The sequence below is a fragment of the Pseudophryne corroboree genome, unplaced genomic scaffold (genome assembly GCF_028390025.1).
Source record: "Pseudophryne corroboree isolate aPseCor3 unplaced genomic scaffold, aPseCor3.hap2 scaffold_322, whole genome shotgun sequence".
Classification (NCBI taxonomy): Eukaryota; Metazoa; Chordata; class Amphibia; order Anura; family Myobatrachidae; genus Pseudophryne; species Pseudophryne corroboree.
The window spans coordinates 556,051-577,791 of NW_026969903.1; the positions used below are offsets into that span (position 1 = coordinate 556,051).

Below are 21,741 nucleotides of genomic sequence, written 5' to 3' on the forward strand. Positions count from 1 at the left end.
CGTGTGATATCCCATAACAACAAGGACATTTTTGACAACAGTGTAGTTGCCTGTGCCATTTTAAATAAAGTTTATTTAAAAGAAAATTGAACAGCAGTTTGAGAAGTCAGTTGGAGCCATGGTGAGGAAAGAGCTGGCGACGCCATTACGCAGAGATGAGCAGCTGAGAGAGGGGAGACAAATAAGCTGAAAATTGCATGAGAGAGTAAGCAGTAGTGCAAAATACAGCAGTGGAAGTGCAGCAATTAACAAGTAAGAACGCCATGACACTCTCAGCCAAGAGAGTGCACAGCAAGTGTCAGAGACAGGAGAGTATAAAGCCTTTATACCAATGCTGACTGGCCTACATCTGAGGGGAAACTGCCTCAGAAACATCTATTGACTGGGTGAGATAAATCCATATTTATACTGAAACCTACTCCACTGCAAAGGACATTATCCTATATTTACTATACCTATGCAGCGATTTACATGGGAAGCAGCTCCAGTTTGTTTTAAACAATCATCTTTACTACACAGAGCTACAATATTTTGTTCACAGCTAAAGGAGACAATAGCTGCATATAACTATGTAACAACATAACCGGGCCCCAACGTGCACATAGAGACTCCCTGCAGTGACACCAATGTTATCTGGGACTTAAATATTGTCTGCATAAGTTGATTTCTATTACTAAGCAACATAGTATTAATCTCAGATTTAGTTATATTACCATTTGTGTAATGACTTAAAGTGTATATGGTGTCTGTGTTTAAGTTGCTTGAATCAAATCTTTCCCTTCCCTACTGTAATCAGTTCCTTTTCTGAGTTATGTGGTAAACCATTTATTCTTTCATACAAAGCCCTGCCTGCCTTTCTTTGTGTCTGGGGAAACCTTGCCTCTCTGCCAGGAATAGAGAAGAGCTGCTGCTGAAGGAGGAATAGTCCATCAAGGTATCCCTGACCTGTTCCACATAGTTTACACACTTGTTATACCGGGGTGTTACATTGTGTGTGACTGACCTTAGGAAGAAACCGGAGCCTCCGCTGCAGTGACCCAGCAACCAGGGCACGGGAGTATACAGTGCCGCTGGGAGTGATGAAGCTGCAGTAAAGATGTCTATTAGACCTAGCCTGCTGCAGCCCTTGTAGATTCTCATAAAAAAAGTTCTTCTTTTCTTGTCAAAATTAATAGCTAAGAATAGGCTGCTTGAGGCAGGCCCCTGTTAAGTGGCCTGCTACTGAAGGCAACAACTACAAACTGAGCTCCCTGTTCATGGAAGCGGGGTTATAGAGGAGAATGCGCTGAGCATCTTGGGAACAGTCAAAAGCTTTGAGCCGGTTGGTGCCTCAGATCAAGATCCTACTCTACACCCCAATGTGAATCCTTGTGGAGTCCAGTGTACCCCACAGAAGAAATTAATGTGTCACACCCATTGGCAGCAACCTTAGAATAGCTGCTGATGGGCACAATTGAGAAAGGAAGGGGGGGGACATTTGAATCCAGCACATAGATGCAATTCAAATATGTAATTTGAACCTTCCTATTTTAAAATATAATGGATGAACCTCACCCTGTGAGAACAATCTTCATGATATAGAGATCTCATATGCAAAATAAGTATGAGTTGGGATAGGGCTGGGGAGGGTGGCTGCTCGGGCAGCCCCTCCCCCGTCAAGTTAAGGAGATTCAACTGAGGAAGCACAAGGGAACTCTCGTCTGGGGACAACAACTGCAGGGAGACCACATCTTTTCAGATGAACATGGGAGGGCGGAAGGCTGCCTAATACTGAAGCACCATCAAATATCAAACCATATGCAATAACTAGTACAAGCATTCCTGGGGGAAGGTCTGCAGGAGACGAATTTGCATACGGTGATGTCATCCAAGCAGTGGGCCAAAGTTGGCTGGAACCCTCATCTGCATATGAAAAGAGAAAAGGGTTATGCAGGGCATGGCGGCATTTTGCGGCGCTTGGATGACCCCTAGTTCGCATTAAACACCTCCACCCTCCTTCGGTATGGGGCTCATGTTGACTATGCCCCAGCCCCTGAAGCATTCAAGCTGATTTCTTGCAGCAGCTGGGCACTGTAACAGCTCCAGAGCTGCTCTGTAAGGCAAATAAAAGGGTGTGGGCCCTGCAGCACTACCTGTAGTTCGCATTGTGCGTTGGAAGGCACAAAGTAAGCAGACGGGAGAAGTCAGGATAGTGCGCAAGGGCATAGAAGGGAGCGGCTCAAGAATAGAGAAGTGGAAACAGACAGCAAACTAGGCTGGAGAGAGACCTGAGACAAAGAGATCTGAATTATACGAGAGCCGACCAGGGGAAACACAAATTATGCAGTCAAGTTTCCCACATTTGGGGAAATCGCAGGGGCAGCACAGCCAGAGTGCAATGGGTGAGCCTTGCCCTGGGAGAAGCACCTTCAAGATCATAGTATCTCACCTGGCAGGTAAATAGGAGTTGGGCTAGAGCTGGGGAGGGTCGCTGCTCGGGCACCCCCCTGTCAAGTGAAGGAGATCCAACTGAGGCAGCACAATGGAACTCTCGAAAGAAGAACAAGGCTAGAGGAAGATCTGAGACAAAGAAATCTGACTTTTACCAGAGCTGACCAGCGGAAAACACAAACACAGTCCCCCACTACCACAAATAATGCAGGCGAGTTTCCCACATTTGGGGAAATCACAGGGGTCAGCATACCCAGAATGCAATGAATGAACCTCACCCTGGGTGAACAATCTTCATGACCATGGTGTCTCCTATGCAAAATAAGTATGATTTGGGATAGGGCTGGGGAGGGCCGCTGCTCAGGCACATCTCTGTCAAGTAAAGGAAATTCAACTGAGGCAGCACAAGGGAACTCTCATCTGGGGACAACAACTGCAGGGAGAACACATATTTTCAGATGAACATGGGAGGGCAGAAGGCTGCCTAATACTGAAGCACCCCCAAACAACAAACCAAATGCAACAACTAGTGCAAGCATTCCTGGGGGAAGGCCTGCAGCAGATGGATTTGCATATGGCGATGTTATCCAAGCAGTGGGTCAAAGTTGGCTTCAACCCTCATCTGCATATGAAAAGAGAAAAGGGGCGTGCAGGGCATGGCGGCCTTTTGCGCTGCTTGGATGACCCCTAGATCGCATTAAACACCCCCACCCTCCTTTGGTGTGGGGCTCATGTTGGCCATGCCCCATCCCATGAAGCATTCAAGCTGATTTCTTGCAGCAGCTGGGCACTGTAACTGCTCCAGAGCTGCTCTGTAAGGCAAGTAAAAGGGTGTGGGCCCTGCAGCACTACCTGTAGTTTGCATTGTGCATTGGAAGGCACAAAGTAAGCAGACGGGAGGAGAAGTCAGGATAGTGCACAAGGGTATAGAAGGGAGGGGCTCAAGAAAATAGAAGTGGAAACAGACAGCAAACTAGGCTGGAGAGAGACCTGAGACAAAGAGATCTGAATTATACGAGAGCCGACCAGGGGAAACACAAATTATGCAGTCAAGTTTCCCACATTTGGGGAAATTGCAGGGGCAGCACACCCAGAGTGCAATGGGTGAGCCTTGCCCTGGGAGAAGCACCTTCATGATCATAGTATCTCACCTGGCAGGTAAGTAGGAGTTGGGCTAGAGCTGGGGAGGGTCGCTGCTCGGGCACCCCCCTGTCAAGTGAAGGAGATCCAACTGAGGCAGCACAAAGGAACTCTCGAAAGAAGAACAAGGCTAGAGGAAGATCTGAGACAAAGAAATCTGACTTTTACCAGAGCTGACCAGAGGAAAGCACAAACACAGTCCACCACTACCACAAATAATGCAGTCGAGTTTCCCACATTTGGGGAAATCACAGGGGTCAGCATACCCAGAGTGCAATGAATGAACCGCACCCTGGGAGAACAATCTTCATAACAATGGTATCTCCTATGCAAAATAAGTATGATTTGGGATAGGGCTGGGGAGGGCCGCTGCTCAGGCACATCTCTGTCAAGTAAAGGAGATTCAACTGAGGCAGCACAAGGGAACTCTCATCTGGGGACAACAACTGCAGGGAGAACACATATTTTCAGATGAACATGGGAGGGCAGAAGGCTGCCTAATACTGAAGCACCCCCAAACAACAAACCAAATGCAACAACTAGTGCAAGCATTCCTGGGGGAAGGCCTGCAGCAGATAGATTTGCATATGGTGATGTCATCCAAGCAGTGGGTCAAAGTTGGCTTCAACCCTCGTCTGCATATGAAAAGAGAAAAGGGGCGTGCAGGGCATGGTGGCCTTTTGCAGCACTTGGCTGACCCCTAGTTTGCATTAAACACCTCCACCCTCCTTCGGTGTGGGGCTCATGTTGGCTATGCCCCAGCCCCTGAAGCATTCAAGCTGATTTCTTGCAGCAGCTGGGCACTGTAACAGCTCCAGAGCTGCTCTGTAAGGCAAGTAAAAGGGTGTGGGCCCTGCAGCACTACCTGTAGTTCGCATTGTGCGTTGGAAGGCACAAAGTAAGCAGAAAGGAGGAGAAGTCAGGATAGTGCGCAAGGGCATAGAAGGGAGCGGCTCAAGAAAAGAGAAGTGGAAACAGACAGCAAACTAGGCTGGAGAGAGACCTGAGACAAAGAGATCTGAATTATACGAGACCTGACCAGGGGAAACACAAATTATGCAGTCAAGTTTCCCACATTTGGGGAAATCGCAGGGGCAGCACACCCAGAGTGCAATGGGTGAGCCTTGCCCTGGGAGAAGCACCTTCATGATCATAGTATCTCACCTGGCAGGTAAGTAGGAGTTGGGCTAGAGCTGGGGAGGGTCGCTGCTCGGGCACCCCCCTGTCAAGTGAAGGAGATCCAACTGAGGCAGCACAAGGAAACTCTCGAAAGAAGAACAAGGCTAGAGGAAGATCTGAAACAAAGAAATCTGACTTTTACCAGAGATCAGAGGAAAACACAAACACAGTCCCCCACTACCAACAAATAAAGCAGTCACGTTTCCCACATTTGGGGAAATCACAGGGGTCAGCATACCCAGAATGCAATGAATGAACCTCACCCTGGGAGAGTAATCTTCATGACCATGGTATCTCCTATGCAAAATAAGTATGATTTGGGATAGGGCTGGGGAGGGCCGCTGCTCATGCACATCTCTGTCAAGTAAAGGAGATTCAACTGAGGCAGCACAAGGGAACTCTCATCTGGGGACAACAACTGCAGGGAGAACACATATTTTCAGATGAACATGGGAGGGCAGAAGGCTGCCTAATACTGAAGCACCCCCAAACAACAAACCAAATGCAACAACTAGTGCAAGCATTCCTGGGGGAAGTTCTGCAGAAGACGGATTTGCATATGGTGATGTCATCCAAGCAGTGGGTCAAAGTTGGCTTCAACCCTCATCTGCATATGAAAAGAGAAAAGGGGCGTGCAGGGCATGGCGGCCTTTTGCGGTGCTTGGATGACCCCTAGTTCGCATTAAACACCCCACCCTCCTTTGGTGTGGGGCTCATGTTGGCCATGCCCCATCCCCTGAAGCATTCAAGCTGATTTATTGCAGCAGCTGGGCACTGTAACAGCTCCAGAGCAGCTCTGAACGGCAAGTAAAAGGGTGTGGGCCCTGCAGCACTACCTGTAGTTTGCATTGTGCATTGGAAGGCACAAAGTAAGCAGACGGGAGAAGTCAGGATAGTGCGCAAGGGCATAGAAGGGAGCGGCTCAAGAAAAGAGAAGTTGAAACAGACAGCAAACTAGGCTGGAGAGAGACCTGAGACAAAGAGATCTGAATTATACGAGAGCCGACCAGGGGAAACACAAATTATGCAGTCAAGTTTCCCACATTTGGGGAAATCGCAGGAGCAGCACACCCAGAGTGCAATGGGTGAGCCTTGCCCTGGGAGAAGCACCTACATGATCATAGTATCTCACCTGCCAGGTAAGTAGAAGTTGGGCTAGAGCTGGGGAGGGTCGCTGCTCGGGTACCCCCCTGTCAAGTGAAGGAGATCCAACTGAGGCAGCACAAGGGAACTCTCGAAAGAAGAACAAGGCTAAAGGAAGATCTGAGACAAAGAAATCTGACTTTTACCAGAGCTGACCAGAGGAAAGCACAAACACAGTCCCCCACTACCACAAATAAAGCAGTCGAGTTTCCCACATTTGGGGAAATCACAGGGGTCAGCATACCCAGAATGCAATGAATGAACCTCACCGTGGGAGAACAATCTTCATGACCATGGTATCTCCTATGCAAAATAAGTATGATTTGGGATAGGGCTGGGGAGGGCCGCTGCTCAGGCACATCTCTGTCAAGTAAAGGAGATTCAACTGAGGCAGCACAAGGGAACTCTCATCTGGGGACAACAACTGCAGGGAGAACACATATTTTCAGATGAACATGGGAGGGCAGAAGGCTGCCTAATACTGAAGCACCCCCAAACAACAAACCAAATGCATCAACTAGTGCAAGCATTCCTGGGGGAAGGCCTGCAGCAGATGGATTTGCATATGGTGATGTCATCCAAGCAGTGGGTCAAAGTTGGCTTCAACCCTCGTCTGCATATGAAAAGAGAAAAGGGGCGTGCAGGGCATGGTGGCCTTTTGCGGCACTTGGCTGACCCCTAGTTTGCATTAAACACCTCCACCCTCCTTCGGTGTGGGGCTCATGTTGGCTATGCCCCAGCCCCTGAAGCATTCAAGCTGATTTCTTGCAGCAGCTGGGCACTGTAACAGCTCCAGAGCTGCTCTGTAAGGCAAGTAAAAGGGTGTGGGCCCTGCAGCACTACCTGTAGTTCGCATTGTGCGTTGGAAGGCACAAAGTAAGCAGAAAGGAGGAGAAGTCAGGATAGTGCGCAAGGGCATAGAAGGGAGCGGCTCAAGAAAAGAGAAGTGGAAACAGACAGCAAACTAGGCTGGAGAGAGACCTGAGACAAAGATATCTGAATTATACGAGACCTGACCAGGGGAAACACAAATTATGCAGTCAAGTTTCCCACATTTGGGGAAATCGCAGGAGCAGCACACCCAGAGTGCAATGGGTGAGCCTTGCCCTTGGAGAAGCACCTTCATGATCATAGTATCTCACCTGGCAGGTAAGTAGGAGTTGGGCTAGAGCTGGGGAGGGTCGCTGCTCGGGCACCCCCCTGTCAAGTGAAGGAGATCCAACTGAGGCAGCACAAAGGAACTCTCGAAAGAAGAACAAGGCTAGAGGAAGATCTGAGACAAAGAAATCTGACTTTTACCAGAGCTGACCAGAGGAAAGCACAAACACAGTCCACCACTACCACAAATAATGCAGTCGAGTTTCCCACATTTGGGGAAATCACAGGGGTCAGCATACCCAGAGTGCAATGAATGAACCGCACCCTGGGAGAACAATCTTCATAACAATGGTATCTCCTATGCAAAATAAGTATGATTTGGGATATGGCTGGGGAGGGCCGCTGCTCAGGCACATCTCTGTCAAGTAAAGGAGATTCAACTGAGGCAGCACAAGGGAACTCTCATCTGGGGACAACAACTGCAGGGAGAACACATATTTTCAGATGAACATGGGAGGGCAGAAGGCTGCCTAATACTGAAGCACCCCCAAACAACAAACCAAATGCAACAACTAGTGCAAGCATTCCTGGGGGAAGGCCTGCAGCAGATAGATTTGCATATGGTGATGTCATCCAAGCAGTGGGTCAAAGTTGGCTTCAACCCTCGTCTGCATATGAAAAGAGAAAAGGGGCGTGCAGGGCATGGTGGCCTTTTGCAGCACTTGGCTGACCCCTAGTTTGCATTAAACACCTCCACCCTCCTTCGGTGTGGGGCTCATGTTGGCTATGCCCCAGCCCCTGAAGCATTCAAGCTGATTTCTTGCAGCAGCTGGGCACTGTAACAGCTCCAGAGCTGCTCTGTAAGGCAAGTAAAAGGGTGTGGGCCCTGCAGCACTACCTGTAGTTCGCATTGTGCGTTGGAAGGCACAAAGTAAGCAGAAAGGAGGAGAAGTCAGGATAGTGCGCAAGGGCATAGAAGGGAGCGGCTCAAGAAAAGAGAAGTGGAAACAGACAGCAAACTAGGCTGGAGAGAGACCTGAGACAAAGAGATCTGAATTATACGAGACCTGACCAGGGGAAACACAAATTATGCAGTCAAGTTTCCCACATTTGGGGAAATCAGAGTGCAATGGGTGAGCCTTGCCCTGGGAGAAGCACCTTCATGATCATAGTATCTCACCTGGCAGGTAAGTAGGAGTTGGGCTAGAGCTGGGGAGGGTCGCTGCTCGGGCACCCCCCTGTCAAGTGAAAGAGATCCAACTGAGGCAGCACAAGGAAACTCTCGAAAGAAGAACAAGGCTAGAGGAAGATCTGAGACAAATAAATCTGACTTTTACCAGAGCTGACCAGAGGAAAGCACAAACACAGTCCCCCACTACCACAAATAATGCAGTCGAGTTTCCCACATTTGGGGAAATCACAGGGGTCAGCATACCCAGAATGCAATGAATGAACCTCACCCTGGGAGAACAATCTTCATGACCATGGTATCTCCTATGCAAAATAAGTATGATTTGGGATAGGGCTAGGGAGGGCCGCTGCTCAGGCACATCTCTGTCAAGTAAAGGAGATTCAACTGAGGCAGCACAAGGGAACTCTCATCTGGGGACAACAACTGCAGGGAGAACACATATTTTCAGATGAACATGGGAGGGCAGAAGGCTGCCTAATACTGAAGCACCCCCAAACAACAAACCAAATGCAACAACTAGTGCAAGCATTCCTGGGGGAAGGCCTGCAGCAGATGGATTTGCATACGGTGATGTCATCCAAGCAGTGGGTCAAAGTTGGCTTCAACCCTCGTCTGCATATGAAAAGAGAAAAGGGGCGTGCAAGGCATGGCGGCCTTTTGCGGTGCTTGGATGACCCCTAGTTCACATTAAACACCTCCACCCTCCTTCGGTGTGGGGCTCATGTTGGCTGTGCCCCAGCCCCTGAAGCATTCAAGCTGATTTCTTGCAGTAGCTGGGCACTGTAACAGCTCCAGAGCTGCTCTGTACGGCAAGTAAAAGGGTGTGGGCCCTACAGCACTACCTGTAGTTTGCATTGTGCATTGGAAGGCACAAAGTAAGCAGACAGGAGGAGAAGTCAGGATAGTGCACAAGGGTATAAAAGGGAGGGGCTCATGAAAAAAGAAGTGGAAACAGACAGCAAACTAGGCTGGAGAGAGACCTGAGACAAAGAGATCTGAATTATACGAGAGCCGACCAGGGGAAACACAAATTATGCAGTCAAGCTTCCCACATTTGGGGAAATCGCAGGGGCACCACACCCAGAGTGCAATGGGTGAGCCTTGCCCTGGGAGAAGATCCTTCATGATCATAGTATCTCACCTGGCAAGTAAGTAGGAGTTGGGCTAGAGCTGGGGAGGGTCGCTGCTCGGGCACCCCCCTGTCAAGTTAAAGAGATCCAACTGAGGCAGCACAAGGGAACTCTCGAAAGAAGAACAAGGCTAGAGGAAGATCTGAGACAAAGAAATCTGACTTTTACCAGAGCTGTCCAGAGGAAAGCACAAACACAGTCCCCCACTACCACAAATAATGCAGTCGAGTTTCCCACATTTGGGGAAATCACAGGGGTCAGCATACCCAGAATGCAATGAATGAACCTCACCCTGGGAGAACAATCTTCATGACCATGGTATCGCCTATGCAAAATAAGTATGATTTGGGATAGGGTTGGGAAGGGCCGCTGCTCAGGCACATCTCTGTCAAGTAAAGGAGATTCAACTGAGGCAGCACAAGGGAACTCTCATCTGGGGACAACAACTGCAGGGAGAACACATATTTTCAGATAAACATGGGAGGGCAGAAGGCTGCCTAATACTGAAGCACCCCCAAACAACAAACCAAATGCAACAACTAGTACAAGCATTCCTGGGGGAAGGCCTGCAGCAGATGGATTTGCATATAGTGATGTCATCCAAGCAGTGGGTCAAAGTTGGCTTCAACCCTCGTCTGCATATGAAAAGAGAAAAGGGGCGTGCAGGGCATGGCGGCCTTTTGCGGCGCTTGGATGACCCCTAGTTCGCATTAAACACCTCCACCCTCCTTCGGTGTGGGGCTCATGTTGGCTATGCCCCAGCCCCTGAAGCATTCAAGCTGATTTCTTGCAGCAGCTGGGCACTGTAACAGCTCCAGAGCTGCTCTGAACGGCAAGTAAAAGGGTGTGGGCCCTGCAGCACTACCTGTAGTTTGCATTGTGCATTGGAAGGCACAAAGTAAGCAGACGGGAGAAGTCAGGATAGTGCGCAAGGGCATAGAAGGGAGCGGCTCAAGAAAAGAGAAGTTGAAACAGACAGCAAACTAGGCTGGAGAGAGACCTGAGACAAAGAGATCTGAATTATACGAGAGCCGACCAGGGGAAACACAAATTATGCAGTCAAGTTTCCCACATTTGGGGAAATCGCAGGAGCAGCACACCCAGAGTGCAATGGGTGAGCCTTGCCCTGGGAGAAGCACCTACATGATCATAGTATCTCACCTGCCAGGTAAGTAGAAGTTGGGCTAGAGCTGGGGAGGGTCGCTGCTCGGGTACCCCCCTGTCAAGTGAAGGAGATTCAACTGAGGCAGCACAAGGGAACTCTCGAAAGAAGAACAAGGCTAGAGGAAGATCTGAGACAAATAAATCTGACTTTTACCAGAGCTGACCAGAGGAAAGCACAAACACAGTCCCCCACTACCACAAATAATGCAGTCGAGTTTCCCACATTTGGGGAAATCACAGGGGTCAGCATACCCAGAATGCAATGAATGAACCTCACCCTGGGAGAACAATCTTCATGACCATGGTATCTCCTATGCAAAATAAGTATGATTTGGGATAGGGCTGGGGAGGGCCGCTGCTCAGGCACATCTCTGTCAAGTAAAGGAGATTCAACTGAGGCAGCACAAGGGAACTCTCATCTGGGGACAACAACTGCAGGGAGAACACATATTTTCAGATGAACATGGGAGGGCAGAAGGCTGCCTAATAATGAAGCACCCCCAAACAACAAACCAAATGCAACAACTAGTGCAAGCATTCCTGGGGGAAGGCCTGCAGCAGATGGATTTGCATACGGTGATGTCATCCAAGCAGTGGGTCAAAGTTGGCTTCAACCCTCGTCTGCATATGAAAAGAGAAAAGGGGCGTGCAGGGCATAGCGGCCTTTTGCGGCGCTTGGATGACCCCTAGTTCGCATTAAACACCTCCACCCTCCTTCGGTGTGGGGCTCATGTTGGCTATGCCCCAGCCCCTGAAGCATTCAAGCTGATTTCTTGCAGCAGCTGGGCACTGTAACAGCTCCAGAGCTGCTCTGTACGGCAAGTAAAAGGGTGTGGGCCCTGCAGCACTACCTGTAGTTTGCATTGTGCATTGGAAGGCACAAAATAAGCAGACAAGAGGAGAAGTCAGGATAGTGCACAAGGGTATAAAAGGGAGGGGCTCATGAAAAAAGAAGTGGAAACAGACAGCAAACTAGGCTGGAGAGAGACCTGAGACAAAGAGATCTGAATTATACGAGAGCCGACCAGGGGAAACACAAATTATGCAGTCAAGCTTCCCACATTTGGGGAAATCGCAGGGGCACCACACCCAGAGTGCAATGGGTGAGCCTTGCCCTGGGAGAAGCACCTTCATGATCATAGTATCTCACCTGGCAGGTAAGTAGGAGTTAGGCTAGAGCTGGGGAGGGTCGCTACTCGGGCACCCCCCTGTCAAGTGAAAGAGATCCAACTGAGGCAGCACAAGGGAACTCTCGAAAGAAGAACAAGGCTAGAGGAAGATCTGAGACAAATAAATCTGACTTTTACCAGAGCTGACTAGAGGAAAGCACAAACACAGTCCCCCACTACCACAAATAATGCAGTCGAGTTTCCCACATTTGGGGAAATCACAGGGGTCAGCATACCCAGAATGCAATGAATGAACCTCACCCTGGGAGAACAATCTTCATGACCATGGTATCGCCTATGCAAAATAAGTATGATTTGGGATAGGGCTGGGGAGGGCCGCTGCTCAGGCACATCTCTGTCAAGTAAAGGAGATTCAGCTGAGGCAGCACAAGGGAACTCTCATCTGGGGACAACAACTGCAGGGAGAACACATATTTTCAGATAAAAATCTTGGTCATGCTCTGGTTTCTCTTCAGAACGAACAAATCTTTCGCCTCTTACTAAAGATTTCCGTGGAGAGGAGCAAAACCGAGTTTTATCTCAATTTTTGCATGCCCCATCTTTTTGGGGTTTCTTTTACCGGTTTAAAGATAGAATGAGTGTGCTTTAATGTAAGCTCATTTGCATAGAAATGACAGTAAATGTTTATTTATGTTCAAACAGAACTTTCTTGACCATGCTACTTGCTTTAAAGATCTGGGAGCACATGGAATACAGTACAAACCATGCTTATAGCAAGGAGAAGCCAGGTGAGAAATCTGCTTTCTTTCAAATTGGGCGCTCACTTTGATCTGAATGAGGACTGCTGGCACAGCACTCAGGCGACAGGTGGAATCTTGGTCATGCTCTGGTTTCTCTTCAGAATGAACAAATCTTTCGCCTTTTATTAAAGATTATCCGTGGAGAGGAGCAAAACTGAGTTTTATCTCAATTTTTGCATGCCCCATATTATTGGGGTTTCTTTTATCAGTTTAAAGACAGAACAAGTGTGCTTTCTTGTTAGCTTTAATGTAAGTTTATTTGCATAACAATGACAATAAATGTCTGTTTCTTTTCAAGCAGAACTTTCTTCACCATACTAATTGCTTGAAAGATCTGGGAGCACATGGAAAAGAGTACAAACCATGTTTATAGCAAGGGGAAGCCTGGTGAGAAATCTGCTTTCTTTCTTTCAAATTGGGTGCTCACTTTGAGCTGAATGAGGACTGCTGGCATGGCACTCAGGCGACAGGTGGAATCTTGGTCATGCTCTGGTTTCTCTTCAGAACGAACAAATCTTTCGCCTTTTACTAAAGATTTCCGTGGAGAGGAGCAAAACTGAGTTTTATCTCAATTTTTGCATGCCCCATATCATACCTCCCAACTGTCCCGATTTTCGCGGGACAGTCCCGTTTTTTGGGGACTGTCCCGCTGTCCCACCTGCGGGCCGCAGTGTCCCGCGGTGGGGAGGACAGTTGGGAGGCTCTGTCTGTCGCTGCCCTGCTTAGCAGAGCAGCGGTGAATAGTCGCTGTGCGCACAGCGTCTATTCACTGAAGTCAGAGGGAGAGGTGGCATGCCAGCGGCTCACAGAGCGCTGGGCATGCCCCCTCAGTGCCGAAAACGGGGGCGTGACTCGCGATCGCGGGTCCTCCCGCGAAGCCATGCCCCTTTTTACTTAGGCCACGCCCTTTTTGGGAGCGCGTGCGACTTCGCCGCGCGTGTGTCCCTCTTTGCGAGCCGACAAAGTTGGGAGGTATGCCCATATTATTGGGGTTTCTTTTATCAGTTTAAAGACAGAACGAGTGTGCTTTCTGGTTAGCTTTAATGTAAGTTTATTTGCATAACAATGACAGTAAATGTTTGTTTCTTTTCAAACAGAACTTTCTTGACCATGCTACTTGCTTGAAAGATCTGGGAGCACATGGAAAACAGTACAAACCATGCAGTATCACAAGAGCCTTTATTTGATCTTTCATGCAGATAGAGCAGAATTGGGGACACGTCAACAATTTCTGCCGAAGGTGGTTCATCTTTCCACATGGTGCCTTTGGCCACTGACACCTTCGTTGAGTCAAAGTCTCTGGCTGTGGTCAGAACTTTGAAAATTTATGTCACCAGAACGGTTCAGATTAGGAAAACAGAGGCTCTGTTTGTCCTGTATGCTCCCAACAGGATTGGGTGTCCTGCTTCCATGTAGACCATTATGCGCTGGATCTGTGGTAAGATTCAGCATGCTCATTCCATGGCAGGATTGCCGTTACTGAATTAGGTGAAGACCCATTCTACTAGAAAGGTGGGTTCATCCTGGGCAGCTGGTCGGGGAGTCTCGGCATTGCAACTTTGCCGAACAGCTATTTAGTAAACACTTTTGCTAAGTTTTACAAGTTTGATACCTTGGCCGATGATAACTTCAAGTTGGGTAATTCGGTGCTGCAGAGTCGTACGCACTCTTCCACCCGTTCAAGAGCTTTGGTATAACCCCATGGTTCTTAATGTGACCCCAGCATCCTCTAGGTCGTATGAGAAAATAGGATTTTAATACCTACCGGTAAATCCTTTTCTCTTAGTCTGTAGAGGATGCTGGGCACCCGTCCCAGTCCATACTGTGTCTGCAGTTATTACTTGTGGTTATACACATGTTGTGTTATGGTTCTGGTCAGCTTTTTGCTGCAATTATTCATGCCGTTGGCTTGTGTTCTGTTGAATGCCACGTTCTGCGGCATGCTTAAGGTGTGAGCTGGTAAGATGCTCACCTTAGTTTAACAATAAATCCTTTCCTCGAAATGTCCGTCTCCATGGGCACAGTTCCTATAACTGGAGTCTGGAGGAGGGGCATAGAGGGAGGAGCCAGTTCACACCCTTTGATAGTCTTAAAGTGCCCATGTCTCTTGCGGATCCCGTCTATACCCCATGGTTCTTAATGTGACCCCAGCATCCTCTACGGACTAAGAGAAAAGGATGCCCTTGCGCACTATCCTGACTTCTCCTCCCGTCTGCTTACTTTGTGCCTTCCAACGCACAATGCAAACTACAGGTGGTGCTGCAGGGCCCACACCCTTTTACTTGCCTTACAGAACAGCTCTGGAGCTGTTACAGTCCCCAGCTGCTGCAAGAAATCAGCTTGAATGCTTCAGGGGATGGGGCATGGCCAACATGAGCCCCACACCAAAGGAGGGTGGGGGTGTTTAATGAGAACTAGGGGTCATCCAAGCACTGCAAAAGGCCGCCATGCCCTGCACGCCCCTTTTCTCTTTTCATATGCAGATGAGGGTTCCAGCCAACTTTGGCCCACTGCTTGAATAACATCACTGCATGCAAATCCGTCTGCTGCAGACCTTCCCCCAGGAAGGCTTGTACTAGATGTTGCATATGGTTTGATATTTGATGGTGCTTCAGTATTAGGCAGCCTTCCGCCCTCCCATGTTCATCTGAAAAGATGTGGTCTCCCTGCAGTTGTTGTCCCCAGACGAGAGTTCCCTTGTGCTTCCTCAGTTGAATCTCCTTAACTTGACGGGGGAGGGGCTGCCCGAGCAGCCACCCTCCCCAGCCCTATCCCAACTCATACTTATTTTGCATATGTGATCTCTTGATCATGAAGATTGTTCTCACAGGGTGAGGTTCATCCATTATATTTTAAAATAGGAAGGTACAAATTACATATTTGAATTGCATTTATGTGCTGGATTCAAATGTCCCCCCCCCCCCCTTCCTTTCTCAATTGTGCCCGTCAGCAGCTATTCTAAGGTTGCTGCCAATGGGTGTGACACATTAATTTCTTCTGTGGGGTACACTGGACTCCACAAGGATTCACATTGGGGTGTAGAGTAGGATCTTGATCTGAGGCACCAACCGGCTCAAAGCTTTTGACTGTTCCCAAGATGCTCAGTGCATTCTCCTCTATAACCCCGCTTCCATGAACAGGGAGCTCAGTTTGTAGTTGGTGCCTTCAGTAGCAGGCCACTTAACAGGGGCCTGCCTCAGGCAGCCTATTCTTAGCTATAAATTTTGACAAGAAAAGAAGAACTTGTTTTATGAGAATCTACAAGGGCTGCAGCAGGCTAGGTCTAATAGACATCTTTACTGCAGCTTCATCACTCCCAGCGGCGCTGTATACTCCCGTGCCCTGGTTGCTGGGTCACTGCAGCGGAGGGTCCGGTTTCATCCTAAGGTCAGTCACACACACACCACCCTTCCGGATCACGAGGCCGCTGATGAAGGGGAGCGTGGCCGTAGGGGGTGGACCGTGTGCGCACTGGCGTGGACACTGATTACTGGGCAGCCGCTCCACTAGCCACCAGGTACAGTTAAGGAGCACAGGTCTGGGGGTTTTTCTCCTATATTAACCCAATTTTGTACTGCCCGCAGCGCATTGTGATAGGTAATAGGGCCTGATTCAGGTTGGATTGCAATCACAATAAGCGATCCAACTGCAAAAATTGCTAAGAGCATACGCATGTGCCTGCATTTTCTGCGGCACCGCGCAGAGAATGCGATCGCCTCTGCCTGTCAATCGGGGCGGGGGGGGATAGGTGGGTCAGCAACACTCCATTTCCAAGTCAGGGATGGAGCGGTGCGGGGGCAAGGCTTCAAAATGGGGTCTGCAACGGAGTAGACACAGGGGGCGTGGTCACAGCGGCTGTATGACATCACATTCAGCCGCTGTGATCACAAAAATGGTGGCGGCTTCCTGCGCGCACATACAGTCTGCACCAGCAGGAGGCTACACCATTTTTTATGATCACGCTGAACTGCAGTGCGACTGCAATTACAGCATGGTCAAGAAGGGAGGCGTCATGCTGGGTGGCCATGCCCTTTCACTGTGCAGGAGCCAGCACCGCTCACACACTAGTCCCCGGGTGCAGCCCCCAACCCCCGGGACACCCGGAGCAACAAAATGTAGATTCAGGCCACCAGGCCACGCCCCTACCTATGAAACCATGCCTCCTTTTTACCATTGCGCTGCTTATCTGCGCGCACTGCATTACAATCTCCCTCGCCACCTCTCTGGGTGTCACCAGTGATAGTGACACCTCTGCCATGCTTGTAGCAGCTGGTCCTAAGATCTACGCCTCAAGCCCTGAGTGTTTGCCCTTGTGACTTGTTGATCATCATAGCGAAGCAGATGCTTACAGAAAACTGCAGGGTCTTAGATTGAAAATAAAAAAATTGATTGGTATAAGGTAGAGAGGAGCGGGTTCGGTTCTCCGAGAACCGAATTCCCCACGAACTCCACGTTGTTTACACTGGTCCGAGGCAGGCTCGGTTGTTCCCGCCTGACTCGCAAAACCTGAACAAGGGAAAATGTCATCATCCCGCTGTCGGATTCTCGCGAGATTCGGATTCCATATAAAGAGCTGCGCGTTGCCGCCATTTTTACTCGTGCATTGAAGAGAGAGCGGAATGGACGTGGCTATGTTCTCTCAGTGGAAATCTCAATATCAGTGCTCAGTATCAGTGGTTACTTATTGCTGCTCAGTAATACTAGTAGTGTGTCTCTCCTGCTCAGTGTCAGTTCTCAGTAGTATCCTCATCAGTGCTCAGTATCACTGCTCATTGTCTTGTGCTGCATTGTGGTGCTCAGCATACTACAGTACATTACTAATAGTCCAGTGCTGCATCTTGCTGCTCAGTGTCAGTTCTAGTATCCTCATCAGTGCTCACTATCACTGTTCATTGCATTTTGGTTTTCTGTATACTACAGTAACATAGTAATATAGTAACATATAGTAACATAGTTTTTGAGGTTGAATAGAGGCAAATTGCCCATCGTGTTCAACCTGTTTTAAGTTGTGATGATTCTACATACTTGCTGAATAATGTTTTATGACTAGTTAGCTACTATAACTCATGTTACCCCCGGATTAACCATGTTGATATTTTAAGTATTATAACCTTAGATAGCTTTTTCATTCAGAAATGTATCCATTCCTTTTTTAAATCCAATTACAGAGTCCGCCATTACCACCTTCCCTGGCAGGGAATTCCACATCCTGATTGCCCTAACAGTGAAGATCATAGTATCTCACCTGGCAGGTATGTAGGAGTTGGGCTAGAGCTGTGGAGGATTGCTGCTCGGGCACCCCCTGTCAAGTGAAGGAGATCCAACTGAGGCAGCACAAGGGAACTCTCGAAAGAAGAACAAGGCTAGAGGAAGATCTGAGACAAAGAAATCTGACTTTTACCAGAGCTGACCAGAGGAAAGCACAAACACAGTCCCCCACTACCACAAATAATGCAGTCGAGTTTCCCACGTTGGGGAAATCACAGGGGTCAGCATACCCAGAATGCAATGAATGAACCTCACCCTGGGAGAACAATCTTCATGACCATGGTATCTCCTATGCAAAATAAGTATGATTTGGGATAGGGCTGGGGAGGGCCGCTGCTCAGGCACATCTCTGTCAAGTAAAGGAGATTCAACTGAGGCAGCACAAGGGAACTCTCATCTGGGGACAACAACTGCAGGGAGAACACATATTTTCAGATGAAAATCTTGGTCATGCTCTGGTTTCTCTTCAGAACGAACAAATCTTTCGCCTTTTACTAAAGATTTCCGTGGAGAGGAGCAAAACTGAGTTTTACCTCAATTTTTGCATGCCCCATCTTTTTGGATTTTCTTTTATCGGTTTAAAGATAGAATGAGTGTGCTTTAATGAAAGCTCATTTGCATAGAAATTACAGTAAATGTTTGTTTCTTTTCAAACAGAACTTTCTTGACCATGCTACTTGCTTGAAAGATCTGGGAGCACATGGAATACAGTACAAACCATGCTTATAGCAAGGAGAAGCCAGGTGAGAAATCTGCTTTCTTTCAAATTGGGCGCTCACTTTGATCTGAATGAGGACTGCTGGCATGGCACTCAGGCGACAGGTGGAATCTTGGTCATGCTCTGGTTTCTCTTCAGAATGAACAAATCTTTCGCCATTTATTAAAGATTTCCGTGGAGAGGAGCAAAACTGAGTTTTATCTCAATTTTTGCATGCCCCATATTATTGGGGTTTCTTTTATCAGTTTAAGGACAGAATGAGTGTGCTTTCTTGTTGGCTTTAATGTAAGTTTATTTGTATAACAATGACAGTAAATGTCTGTTTCTTTTCAAACAGAACTTTCTTGACCATGCTACTTGCTTGAAAGATCTGGGAGCACATGGAAAAGAGTACAAACCATGCTTATAGCAAGGGGAAGCCTGGTGAGAAATCTGCTTTCTTTCTTTCAAATTGGGTGCTCACTTTGAGCTGAATGAGGACTGCTGGCATGGCACTCAGGCGACAGGTGGAATCTTGGTCATGCTCTGGTTTCTCTTCAGAACGAACAAATCTTTCGCCTTTTACTAAAGATTTCCGTGGAGAGGAGCAAAACTGAGTTTTATCTCAAATTTTGCATTCCCCATCTTATTGGGGTTTTATTTTATCTGTTTAAAGATAGAACGAGTGTGCTTTAATGTAAGCTCATTTGCATAGAAATGACAGTAAATGTTTGTTTCTTTTCAAACAGAACTTTCTTGACTATACTAATTGCTTGAAAGATCTGGGAACACATGGAAAAGAGTACAAACCATGTTTATAGCTAGGGGAAGCCTGGTGAGAAATCTGCTATCTTTCTTTCAAATTGGGTGCTCACTTTGAGCTCAATGAGAACTGCTGGCATGGCACTCAGGCGACAGGTGGAATCTTGGTCATGCTCTGGTTTCTCTTCAGAACTAACAAATATTTCGCCTTTTATTAAAGATTTCCGTGGAGAGGAGCAAAACTGAGTTTTACCTCAATTTTTGCATGCCCCATCTTTTTGGATTTTCTTTTATCGGTTTAAAGATAGAATGAGTGTGCTTTAATGAAAGCTCATTTGCATAGAAATTACAGTAAATGTTTGTTTCTTTTCAAACAGAACTTTCTTGACCATGCTACTTGCTTGAAAGATCTGGGAGCACATGGAATACAGTACAAACCATGCTTATAGCAAGGAGAAGCCAGGTGAGAAATCTGCTTTCTTTCAAATTGGGCGCTCACTTTGATCTGAATGAGGACTGCTGGCATGGCACTCAGGCGACAGGTGGAATCTTGGTCATGCTCTGGTTTCTCTTCAGAATGAACAAATCTTTCGCCATTTATTAAAGATTTCCGTGGAGAGGAGCAAAACTGAGTTTTATCTCAATTTTTGCATGCCCCATATTATTGGGGTTTCTTTTATCAGTTTAAGGACAGAATGAGTGTGCTTTCTTGTTGGCTTTAATGTAAGTTTATTTGTATAACAATGACAGTAAATGTCTGTTTCTTTTCAAACAGAACTTTCTTGACCATGCTACTTGCTTGAAAGATCTGGGAGCACATGGAAAAGAGTACAAACCATGCTTATAGCAAGGGGAAGCCTGGTGAGAAATCTGCTTTCTTTCTTTCAAATTGGGTGCTCACTTTGAGCTGAATGAGGACTGCTGGCATGGCACTCAGGCGACAGGTGGAATCTTGGTCATGCTCTGGTTTCTCTTCAGAACGAACAAATCTTTCGCCTTTTACTAAAGATTTCCGTGGAGAGGAGCAAAACTGAGTTTTATCTCAAATTTTGCATTCCCCATCTTATTGGGGTTTTATTTTATCTGTTTAAAGATAGAACGAGTGTGCTTTAATGTAAGCTCATTTGCATAGAAATGACAGTAAATGTTTGTTTCTTTTCAAACAGAACTTTCTTGACTATACTAATTGCTTGAAAGATCTGGGAACACATGGAAAAGAGTACAAACCATGTTTATAGCTAGGGGAAGCCTGGTGAGAAATCTGCTATCTTTCTTTCAAATTGGGTGCTCACTTTGAGCTCAATGAGAACTGCTGGCATGGCACTCAGGCGACAGGTGGAATCTTGGTCATGCTCTGGTTTCTCTTCAGAACTAACAAATATTTCGCCTTTTATTAAAGATTTCCGTGGAGAGGAGCAAAACTGAGTTTTATCTCAATTTTTGCATGCCCCATATTTTTGGGGTTTCTTTTATCAGTTTAAAGACAGAACGAGTGTGCTTTCTTGTTAGCTTTAATGTAAGTTGCCATAGATGCAGTGAAACACACGTGTAGGGCACGGCGTGTCCGCGTGTATTTGACTCATGTGAAATGTTATAAAACAAAAATATATGATTATGATGTTAGCTGTTAGTCTCCACTAATAGGGAATAGAAGCTGAGCTATAAGAAAGGAATACACTAGATATGATGTCACTTAGCAGATACAATGTCTAAAGTGCATACAGATAGCTACTAATAACTCTTGATAAGAAAGTATATCAGTGTGGGTATATTTATATGATGGGATATTGGGACTAGTGAATATATATCACTCCTGCTGTCCAGATTGGCAATAACCAGACAATTATGATAAGAGTAGAGATGTCACATGGGCTGCTATAGATATTAATTTAATGCTGTATGTGTCATTTGTTACAAATGGATACATTTTCTATGAGTCAGCCTAGCAGCTGCATGTTCTAACAGAACACTATCCTCACACAGAATCTGCTAACCTTGAGATAACTAAATGACAGTGTGTAACAGTCTCTTTACTATAAGACTGTTACAAAGTAATATATATATTTGAAGTCAGTCTAGCAGCTGTGTGTTCCAGCAGTTTATAAGACAAAGAAAATCTCCTATTGTGGAATCTAGACACATGGGACTGCTGGCCTGTGTCATACTATTTCTATGTAATACCAGTAACATGTATATAACTGTTACATAATTGTTACAAATGGATAAATCTTTGAGTCAGCCTAGCAGCTGCATGTCCTAACAGGACACCATAAATCCTTTACAGTGTAACAAATTGATTGGTAACACTTAAAGGCTGGAGAGCAGTTATATGCCTTACTAGCATACTCAATATACCACATTATTACACCAGTTACCACGATTATTGACAGCGCATTTGATATATTATATTACCCTCACACTGAGTCTGTTTACCTTTAGATAACTAAGTGACCGAATATGTAACAGTTTCTCTATCATAAGACTGTTACAAAGTGAGATAGATATATTTGGAAGTCAGTCAAACAGCTGTGTGTTTCAGCGGTTTATAAGAAAATTCCTCATTGTGGAATCTGGACCACTAAGGGTTATTATATATATAGCACATGGA

General features: G+C 47.0%; 28 non-coding genes across 28 annotated transcripts; 10 read left to right on the forward strand and 18 right to left on the reverse strand.

The window, feature by feature from the left end:
* Positions 1–2,280: 2,280 nt before the first annotated feature.
* Positions 2,281–2,443, reverse strand: LOC135018460 (U1 spliceosomal RNA). Its single transcript, XR_010216160.1, has one exon. It is a non-coding gene; the product is annotated as a U1 spliceosomal RNA (small nuclear RNA).
* A 152-nt stretch (positions 2,444–2,595) lies between these two features.
* On the reverse strand, positions 2,596–2,759 carry LOC135018328 (U1 spliceosomal RNA). The gene has a single exon (XR_010216042.1). It is a non-coding gene; the product is annotated as a U1 spliceosomal RNA (small nuclear RNA).
* A 674-nt stretch (positions 2,760–3,433) lies between these two features.
* On the reverse strand, positions 3,434–3,596 carry LOC135018357 (U1 spliceosomal RNA). Its single transcript, XR_010216068.1, has one exon. It is a non-coding gene; the product is annotated as a U1 spliceosomal RNA (small nuclear RNA).
* A 152-nt stretch (positions 3,597–3,748) lies between these two features.
* Positions 3,749–3,912, reverse strand: LOC135018290 (U1 spliceosomal RNA). The gene has a single exon (XR_010216005.1). It is a non-coding gene; the product is annotated as a U1 spliceosomal RNA (small nuclear RNA).
* Positions 3,913–4,586: 674 nt separating this feature from the next.
* LOC135018376 (U1 spliceosomal RNA) lies at positions 4,587–4,749 on the reverse strand. Its single transcript, XR_010216085.1, has one exon. It is a non-coding gene; the product is annotated as a U1 spliceosomal RNA (small nuclear RNA).
* A 149-nt stretch (positions 4,750–4,898) lies between these two features.
* Positions 4,899–5,063, reverse strand: LOC135018423 (U1 spliceosomal RNA). The gene has a single exon (XR_010216127.1). It is a non-coding gene; the product is annotated as a U1 spliceosomal RNA (small nuclear RNA).
* Positions 5,064–5,733: 670 nt separating this feature from the next.
* LOC135018342 (U1 spliceosomal RNA) lies at positions 5,734–5,896 on the reverse strand. The gene has a single exon (XR_010216054.1). It is a non-coding gene; the product is annotated as a U1 spliceosomal RNA (small nuclear RNA).
* Positions 5,897–6,048: 152 nt separating this feature from the next.
* On the reverse strand, positions 6,049–6,212 carry LOC135018284 (U1 spliceosomal RNA). The gene has a single exon (XR_010215999.1). It is a non-coding gene; the product is annotated as a U1 spliceosomal RNA (small nuclear RNA).
* A 674-nt stretch (positions 6,213–6,886) lies between these two features.
* On the reverse strand, positions 6,887–7,049 carry LOC135018435 (U1 spliceosomal RNA). Its single transcript, XR_010216139.1, has one exon. It is a non-coding gene; the product is annotated as a U1 spliceosomal RNA (small nuclear RNA).
* A 152-nt stretch (positions 7,050–7,201) lies between these two features.
* Positions 7,202–7,365, reverse strand: LOC135018292 (U1 spliceosomal RNA). The gene has a single exon (XR_010216007.1). It is a non-coding gene; the product is annotated as a U1 spliceosomal RNA (small nuclear RNA).
* Positions 7,366–8,337: 972 nt separating this feature from the next.
* LOC135018395 (U1 spliceosomal RNA) lies at positions 8,338–8,501 on the reverse strand. Its single transcript, XR_010216104.1, has one exon. It is a non-coding gene; the product is annotated as a U1 spliceosomal RNA (small nuclear RNA).
* Positions 8,502–9,175: 674 nt separating this feature from the next.
* LOC135018481 (U1 spliceosomal RNA) lies at positions 9,176–9,338 on the reverse strand. The gene has a single exon (XR_010216175.1). It is a non-coding gene; the product is annotated as a U1 spliceosomal RNA (small nuclear RNA).
* Positions 9,339–9,490: 152 nt separating this feature from the next.
* On the reverse strand, positions 9,491–9,654 carry LOC135018261 (U1 spliceosomal RNA). Its single transcript, XR_010215978.1, has one exon. It is a non-coding gene; the product is annotated as a U1 spliceosomal RNA (small nuclear RNA).
* A 671-nt stretch (positions 9,655–10,325) lies between these two features.
* LOC135018343 (U1 spliceosomal RNA) lies at positions 10,326–10,488 on the reverse strand. The gene has a single exon (XR_010216055.1). It is a non-coding gene; the product is annotated as a U1 spliceosomal RNA (small nuclear RNA).
* Positions 10,489–10,640: 152 nt separating this feature from the next.
* Positions 10,641–10,804, reverse strand: LOC135018407 (U1 spliceosomal RNA). The gene has a single exon (XR_010216112.1). It is a non-coding gene; the product is annotated as a U1 spliceosomal RNA (small nuclear RNA).
* Positions 10,805–11,478: 674 nt separating this feature from the next.
* Positions 11,479–11,641, reverse strand: LOC135018456 (U1 spliceosomal RNA). The gene has a single exon (XR_010216156.1). It is a non-coding gene; the product is annotated as a U1 spliceosomal RNA (small nuclear RNA).
* Positions 11,642–11,793: 152 nt separating this feature from the next.
* On the reverse strand, positions 11,794–11,957 carry LOC135018257 (U1 spliceosomal RNA). Its single transcript, XR_010215974.1, has one exon. It is a non-coding gene; the product is annotated as a U1 spliceosomal RNA (small nuclear RNA).
* A 144-nt stretch (positions 11,958–12,101) lies between these two features.
* Positions 12,102–12,217, forward strand: LOC135018502 (U5 spliceosomal RNA). The gene has a single exon (XR_010216192.1). It is a non-coding gene; the product is annotated as a U5 spliceosomal RNA (small nuclear RNA).
* A 270-nt stretch (positions 12,218–12,487) lies between these two features.
* Positions 12,488–12,604, forward strand: LOC135018532 (U5 spliceosomal RNA). Its single transcript, XR_010216222.1, has one exon. It is a non-coding gene; the product is annotated as a U5 spliceosomal RNA (small nuclear RNA).
* A 286-nt stretch (positions 12,605–12,890) lies between these two features.
* Positions 12,891–13,003, forward strand: LOC135018530 (U5 spliceosomal RNA). Its single transcript, XR_010216220.1, has one exon. It is a non-coding gene; the product is annotated as a U5 spliceosomal RNA (small nuclear RNA).
* Positions 13,004–17,817: 4,814 nt separating this feature from the next.
* LOC135018539 (U1 spliceosomal RNA) lies at positions 17,818–17,980 on the reverse strand. The gene has a single exon (XR_010216229.1). It is a non-coding gene; the product is annotated as a U1 spliceosomal RNA (small nuclear RNA).
* A 144-nt stretch (positions 17,981–18,124) lies between these two features.
* On the forward strand, positions 18,125–18,240 carry LOC135018509 (U5 spliceosomal RNA). The gene has a single exon (XR_010216199.1). It is a non-coding gene; the product is annotated as a U5 spliceosomal RNA (small nuclear RNA).
* A 270-nt stretch (positions 18,241–18,510) lies between these two features.
* Positions 18,511–18,626, forward strand: LOC135018518 (U5 spliceosomal RNA). Its single transcript, XR_010216208.1, has one exon. It is a non-coding gene; the product is annotated as a U5 spliceosomal RNA (small nuclear RNA).
* Positions 18,627–18,912: 286 nt separating this feature from the next.
* LOC135018495 (U5 spliceosomal RNA) lies at positions 18,913–19,028 on the forward strand. The gene has a single exon (XR_010216185.1). It is a non-coding gene; the product is annotated as a U5 spliceosomal RNA (small nuclear RNA).
* Positions 19,029–19,303: 275 nt separating this feature from the next.
* LOC135018538 (U5 spliceosomal RNA) lies at positions 19,304–19,419 on the forward strand. Its single transcript, XR_010216228.1, has one exon. It is a non-coding gene; the product is annotated as a U5 spliceosomal RNA (small nuclear RNA).
* Positions 19,420–19,689: 270 nt separating this feature from the next.
* Positions 19,690–19,805, forward strand: LOC135018519 (U5 spliceosomal RNA). Its single transcript, XR_010216209.1, has one exon. It is a non-coding gene; the product is annotated as a U5 spliceosomal RNA (small nuclear RNA).
* Positions 19,806–20,091: 286 nt separating this feature from the next.
* LOC135018496 (U5 spliceosomal RNA) lies at positions 20,092–20,207 on the forward strand. The gene has a single exon (XR_010216186.1). It is a non-coding gene; the product is annotated as a U5 spliceosomal RNA (small nuclear RNA).
* A 275-nt stretch (positions 20,208–20,482) lies between these two features.
* On the forward strand, positions 20,483–20,598 carry LOC135018525 (U5 spliceosomal RNA). Its single transcript, XR_010216215.1, has one exon. It is a non-coding gene; the product is annotated as a U5 spliceosomal RNA (small nuclear RNA).
* Positions 20,599–21,741: the final 1,143 nt, after the last annotated feature.